At 40.7% G+C, this 7,374-nt stretch overlaps 1 long non-coding RNA gene across 2 annotated transcripts; it reads right to left on the minus strand.

The window, feature by feature from the left end:
• Positions 1-4,393: 4,393 nt before the first annotated feature.
• Positions 4,394-7,131, minus strand: LOC106939141 (uncharacterized). Of its 2 annotated transcripts, none has more exons than XR_001422768.1 (3): positions 6,817-7,131; positions 5,654-5,782; positions 4,394-4,522 (listed from the first exon to the last, which is right to left on the minus strand). It is a non-coding gene; the product is annotated as an uncharacterized LOC106939141 (long non-coding RNA). The 2 variants fall into 2 exon arrangements; XR_001422767.1 differs by having other exon boundaries at positions 5,661-5,782; positions 6,817-7,107.
• Positions 7,132-7,374: the final 243 nt, after the last annotated feature.

The raw sequence follows: 7,374 nt of genomic DNA on the forward strand, positions 1-7,374 counted from the left end.
TAAATTAGTTGTAATTTAAATTAGAACTAATTTCTAATTTAAATTAGAAATTAGAACTAATTTCTAATTAGTTCTAATTAGAACTAACCACACTGTGGTGCCCATGCGGCTGGACACCACAGGGCACTATGAACCCGATCGAACCATTATACCTAGGATTCCTGTCGGCTAATGTGTCGTCTCTCAGGTTTTGAAAATGGGCCGACAGTCGGCCGACAACTCGTGTAGTGTAAGCTGGACATTACACTAAGGAAATGAGGAAGGGAGGGTCAGTGGAGAGCACCGGAGATGAGCCTTTTTTCATTCAGTGTCATCAAGAGAAAGAAAAAAGGCAGGAAGAGACGATAAAGCTGATAACTGAAATGAGGTCTATGGGTTTAATTTATTGTGTGATTAATTGATTTATCGTTTATCGTGACAGGCCTAGTCACAAAGGGATTGACACAGACAGCAATGCGATGCTCACGCAGGTGGTGACAAAAACATGCAAAGAAAATATGTTCAAAACCACAATCACCAGCCAAGCAGCCATCCTTCCATGTCTTTTCTGCCAGATTCAGGTTCAGTCACTGCTAAAAATCCAGTCTCATCAAACCAGGTGATGTGTTTCCAATGTGTTGTTCAGGTGTGGTGAGCTATTGTGAATTTTAGCCTCAATTTCCTGTTCTTAGCCAACAGCATTGCAGCCTATCCATGAAAGGCTCAACATGTGAATTCAGAAATGCTATTCTGTGTTGCACAACAAGTGGTTAAGCTACTAAGGTATTTCTATCATTCCAAACCGGCTTCTCCTTTCTGACCTTTGACATCAACAAGGCATTTTCATCTACACATGTCATGAGTTTCTAAAACGCAAAGACCAACAATCAAACCACAAGTAAAGTTACTGAACCTCTCTTCCCCACTCTGATGCTCTGTTTGTATTCAAGTAAGTTGACTTCACCTCATCGAGAGTCCATGTTATTGCCTCATTTACGAGTTGCATTAAAAACCAATTAAAGATCAGCCCATACATAATCTATACCCGCATATCTGTAGTGCCCATCTCCATTGGTCATGTGGCCCAGTGCCCTGCACTGGACAAACAACCACCCTCTCACAGCTAAGAACAATTTAGAAAGACCTGTTAAACTATATTTCATTAAATGTTTTTGGACTGTAAGAAGAAACCGGAGTACTAGGTGCAGAAGGAGAACAGGCAAAATCCATAAGTCCAAGAACTCTTCCACCATTTGACAAAAGAATTAAACAGATGTATCAAATAAATTTGACCAGGGAGCGGGTGTTTCAAAACCAAAATAATAATCAAATGTTATTGGTAATGTCATTTTCAAACACACTGTCTTTTCTGATTTAAGTAAAAGCAATAAAATTTTATTACACATTCTTTTTTTAGAAATTTGTGTTAATATCAAGAAATCATGTTTTGTTTTTGTTTTTTTCCCCACACATTCACCAAGCTCAGGCTCTGTTCGGCCAGAGTCTGCTAGAACACGTCCTGCTTGTTACTCTGTCAACGATGAGAGCCATCAACTCTCAGGACTTACTCAACTGTCGTGCCATCACATGGCTCTGCCCCACATCCCGCAGAGATTTGAACAGGACTGCTGCTCTGTCCACGTGATGCCAGAGTGGTTATTAAGGCAAAAATAAAAAAAATAAAAACTCCGTCTGGAATTAAGCTCTTTGGAAACAGCAGGTGAGACCCAGAATTTTTTTGTGTGCAAAAAACAGGAAAACTATAGACTTTTATCCACAATCTGTACAGCTTAATGCTGCCTTTAACTACAAAGTAAAAATAATTGCAATACTACAAGTGAAGCTTTAAAACAATAGATAATGTCACAACAAAACAGAGGAAAGACATGTACTGTGCATAGATTCTTTAGAAATAAACATGCTTTGCTTTTTTTTTTTTGTTGCCTGTTAAAACATGGGACATTACTTGCTGGGAAAATGTGCAGCTTTTTATACCAGTCAACTAAAAAGAGACCTTAGCACAGAGAAATTTAAGTCCCCAATCTGTCAAGAACTAAAAGAAAGCACTGAATAAGATGGCAGACGAGGCTCCTCGTGGGAGGGCAGGAGAAAGATGCAATAGGATGAAAGAAAGCAGAAATGATAGAGTCTGAATGCAAGCAACAGAACGGGGGGGGAGTGATCACAGTGGGAGAGAGAGCTTGGTGCCCCTCTCAGCGATGCTAACCAGATAAGATCCTAATTACACTATTCCATTCCCCACTCAAAGAGGGCAATTAGGGGGTAAAGTGAAAGAGAGAGGCAGGGTGAAAGGGTAAGAGAGAAAGGGAAAGACAAGGAGCGCAGGACGGCAGCGAGCGGTCCAGCCCAGCGTGATGCCTAATCTTTCTGCACAGCAATTTCCTGCGACAACAGCCCTCCTTGCTTCTGCTGCGGAGACACCATCCACACAAATAACAGTGTCATTAAGCAGCCAATGGAAGTCAACTCCCACCCACACCTGCACGCTTGTACCACTCAAACAATAATAATCTTGTGCTCTGAAAATAACACGCAAACGATTCAAATATAGTCTCCGGAGAAAAACGCTCCTGTTGGTCATTATGACTCTCATTTCTGCTCAGGGTTTTGATTTAAAGACAATGAGAGGACACAAAAAAAAAATAAGAAAATAGATATCAACAAGTGGGCAGAGTCTATTTTTAGACATTTCCTGTATGCGAGCTCCCTGTTGAAGTGATGCTCCAGTTTGTAAGAATGAAGTTCGGCCAGGAAAAAAAAAAAAATTGTGCTTTAGAAATTATAAATCTTTCTTTGATACCGATCACAAAACAGAATGAATGAATCCCTGAAGATGTTCAGTATCAGTGAGGTTTGTAAAGGTAATGTCAGAGAAGGCATAAAACAGGGTAAAATGTTTAAAATAAATATTCTATAGAGCCAATTTAATCTGCCATAGAGTATGCTGGACTAAAGAGCAGCACATCATGTCAAATGATCACCACAGTTCCAGTTTGTGCAATATGGCAATGTATATCTCAGCTATAATGCATTCAAACTCTGTAAGCCAAGAACACATTTGGCCAGATGAAGGGACTCTTAACTTCCCTTGATGCACCAGAGGACAATTTCAGTAACCGAGATGCTAAAGCTGACAGAAATATTGTGTACAATTTAATCTGAAAAGAAGTAAAAAATAAATAAATAAATAAATAAAATACTGTAAATGATGTACATGATTTTCTGTTGGAATAGAAAGAGATCTTATCGAAAACTCAAAGTTGGATTTAGGTTAGTGCATTAAACATTCTTATTGCTAATAAAATGCACCAAACAAAGCCTAAAATCTTTATACCAAAAAGTCTGCTATATTTTTTTAGCTGGGTTTCGTTTGAAGTGATCCCTGTTACATAAACTGGAGAGCAATATGGGCATTATCGTCTGTTTTGATAATTATCATCAAACCATTTCAAATTAAGTCTGTTTTTTGAGATAGTATCTGTTTCAATACAAAGTTTAAAAAATAATACGTAACAAGTAGAAAAAATAGTAATATTTCCTTACGAAATTAATTCTAAACAATTATGATTAAATTTAGCTTATAATATTAATAGTGGCACTTTCTTAACTAGCAATAAATTAACTTACAAATCACATTTACAGGACTATTTAAAAGTGAAGTTTGAGTACAACCAGAAAATAATGCAAATCAAATCCAAATTACTGTTTGCAGTCTCTTCTCCATCTTGCAAAAAGGCTAAAAATGTATTCTCCAACTAAATTTCAAACTTTTATGATTATTGTTGACATTGTTTATTTCCCATCATTTTTCTCAATGTATTTTTTGATCCTTCAGTCACACAGAAAGTGATTCCTCTATAACTTTGTTAGGTTTTGGACCGCTTTACTCAGAAAGTACACTAAAGCATTTTGTCATTACTTAAAGTTAATAAAAAGAAATTGGATTTTTTTTCTTTTAAATCAGCATAGGCAGGTCAGAATTTCACAAAATGAGTAATCAGAATTTGGCCTCCAAATTAAGAAAATAGTTCAGATCCTCCACATTTTCTCCCCCAAAGCTGCAGAATATTGCTTCTCGACTCAGCCTTTAACAAATTACAATTAAATGTAAATCAGATGGAGAGCTGACATTTAGACGCAGCTCTGGTTCATCGATAATCACCGTTAAAAAGTGCTAAGTCAGGGCAGGGCTGGTCATTGTGCAGCCTGGGTGGCACACGGTGGGTGGAAAACATCGTTAGAAGACCGCACCACTAAAATCAATAGCTTTTCTTTTTTCATTGCGCATGTTTAGTCATTCCTTTTAATCTTTCTAAAGTTCAGAGAACTTCCTTCAGGCTGTTTGAAGTTAACGAAGAAGAAGCTTCGGGTACTCACAGTAGGTTTTTCTTGTCAACTCCTCCACCACTTCTGGCTTGAGCTTGCTGTTTGATTTCCCCATGATCTTTCAGCTCTCTTCCACACCTCCAAATTCACCTTGGCACGCTGCACCTGTTACTACCTCCTCTCCAAGCGCGCTCGTCTGCCAATAACATACAACAAATTGTGGGTGCAATGACACCAACAAGGGGAAAAAAAACCCCAACAAAAAACAAGGAACACTGTCTTCTTGTTTGGGTAGGAAAAAAAAAAAGACAACATAAAAATATCAAAAGAAGAGGACAAATTTCTATTCACAAGAGTGGATCCTTCACTCTGGCTGCTGTCATGATTTGCTCAGTCATCATCCCCGGCACATCAGACAGATGCATCAGACCCCAGGGGGGAGGAGGAAGACGAGGAGGAGAGGAGGGGGACTCTGTGAAACAGGGCCAGGCAGGTTGTTGAGTCTACAAGAGCGCCACCGAGTCCCCGCTCATCGTCCGCCTCATTTCTTCACAGCAGTCCGTGGGCGAAGAGTGGCGTTCGGATGCGTTGCTACCTCCGTCCTTGGATACAAGAGTCACTCAAAGGCTGGGTTAAGCACGCTCGCTCCCTCACAGTCGTTCACTGTTCTTCTCACTCCACCCACCCCTCCTTTTTCCCACCACTATCTCTATTGCTCGGGGTAAGTTACTGTCGAACAGAATCCTCCCTCTTGACAATCGAGATAAGGAGGTGTGTAAACTAAAGCACAATGAGCCGAGCTTTTGCTTGGATGCAACCCTCTTCTGCACTTCTGACACTCTCACAGCACTTTTAACTCTAATCCTTGAAATTCATACAGACATAACGTTGTTTAATTAAAAGGTTTGGAGTATTTTACCAATAATTGGTAGAGCACAAAAAAAAACAAAAACAAAAAAAAGATGCCAGGTCTCCTTTTAGTCCAATACTTTTGGAAGCCAACACGGCATCTGGTGCTGCTCTCAAAATAAGCACGAGAGTCCGCCCGTCTACGAAGTTTACAGGCGGATTTGAAGAGTGACGTTTTTTTTTTTTCCTTTTCCCTCTCCTTCATTCTGACTCATAATTCTTCCTCCTTCCTGGCCTCACGACAGAATAGCCTGGTGATTTCCTCCTCCGTCACAGCAGCCGAGAGATAGGGATAATGGAATTTCTTTGTATCGCGGGCCCTGGCGTTGTCGTGCAATGATGTCTTACGACAGAATCAATCTGAGGCAAAGAGCACACAGAATAGCAACAACAACAACAAAAAGAAGAGGGTATGTACTTGGCACCTTCAATGCAAACATCTGCTCTCTGTGTCCGCAGCCAGTGAAGTACTTCTGAGGGGCGCTACGCTGGTAATCATCATCTTTGGTGTGCTTGAATCTTGAGATGTGGGGTTTTTACTTAGGCTCTAAGGAGATAAAAAGAGAGCAGTTAGAGTCTGTATGGCAAGCACGAGCGCTACATGTTGACAGGGAAAACAGCTGCTTTTGTCCACATGTATATCTAACTGTAAGCCTGTAGATATTACTATACAACAACCGTACTCCTTCAACATTACATTACATGTTTTTCATGTAAAACCAACCAACTTCAAAGTATGAAATTAAGATTTTATGCAATAGGTCAACACAAAGTAGTGCATAATCACACTTAAGGCAGTCCAGTCATATGACAGTTGCTTTGATTGACATTTGGGCAACATGCAACACCTTATGCATGACTGTCATCATTGCATTTCACTTTTAATACAAAATCCTTACTGTGGTGGCAGCATCATGCTGTGGGGAGTATTTGTTTTTATTAGTTTAGCTAAATACAAGAAAATCTGCATTTTCTTTCATTTGGGGTATCAGAGTAAAGGGGGCTAAATAAAAATAATAGCACGCCACATATTTTTAACTTGCAAAATATGTTGAAAATCCTTGTCGCCACTTTGCAATTTTGCTGGTTTATCATATAAAAGCCCAACAACATGCATAAAAAGTTTTTCGTTCTAACGCGACTCAAGGTGAGAAGTTAACAGGGTACTTCCACCAAGCGCTGTAAACCCACCCAAAGAACTTTTTCCAAGAAAAAATGTATACAGACCAAAAGCTGGAAGTGTTTAGGTAACAGAAACCTCAAAACTTGCGCACTCGCGTTTCCTTCACAGCAGCTTAATTAGGTGAAATGCGCTTTGTTTCAGTTTAACACCTTTACAAGAGGGGAGAAACGCTATGGTCGCGGCAGCAGCAGGTGGGATGTTGCCTTTAGGTACCATAGCAACGTAGTTTATGGCTACAGCACAACAGCGACAATGCGGGGAAAGCTTTGCTAGTCACTGGGCACTCGCCACGTTTGGTACCCACGCCACTCCATGTTGCCAGCCGACAAGAAGAAAAAGCGGCAAGCGCGCCCTGAAATGAATAAAAAGCGTTTTCCAAGTACAGAGAGAGGCTTTACCTGAGGCGAGCTGCCGTCCAGACAACGTGTCCCGCCGCTGTCCTCTTCCGCTAAGCTCGGCGCTGCTGCGCTGCTCCTGCTCTGGAAGCCGTCCGCGCTGCTCTGATGCCGCTGTCAGGCAGTGACGTTGCTGCTGGCCCCGACCAGCTCGGCTCAGAGACGGAGACGCTGACGTCGCGGTACCGACGGGCATACAGTGACTCTTTGTGTGCCCAGTCTTCACACGTGTCATTCAGGACTGTATGGATTACCTTTTAAAGTTATACTACACTCTTCGGCTGTATCATGAAGTTGCCAAAGATGATTTAGCTCAGATGAAAAAAAAAAAAAAAAAAGTCCTTCTCTTCGGATTAGTTGACCACTAAGTGTTGGCATGGGCGGATTTTAACTCGGGCTGTGTCTGGGCACAACTACGCGAAACGCCCCCAGTCCTCCACCCCAGTTCCTATAAAAGATGCTTCCACAACTAAAACTGATGTAAACTATTCAGATAGAATTTCTGTTTTCCTTTCTTTTTTTTTTTTTTTTTTACCTGCTATAGTTGTATTTTGTCCCTTT

The sequence above is a fragment of the Poecilia latipinna genome, unplaced genomic scaffold (assembly GCF_001443285.1).
Source record: "Poecilia latipinna isolate Pla-1442-1.1 unplaced genomic scaffold, P_latipinna-1.0 Scaffold2784, whole genome shotgun sequence".
Classification (NCBI taxonomy): domain Eukaryota; kingdom Metazoa; phylum Chordata; class Actinopteri; order Cyprinodontiformes; family Poeciliidae; genus Poecilia; species Poecilia latipinna.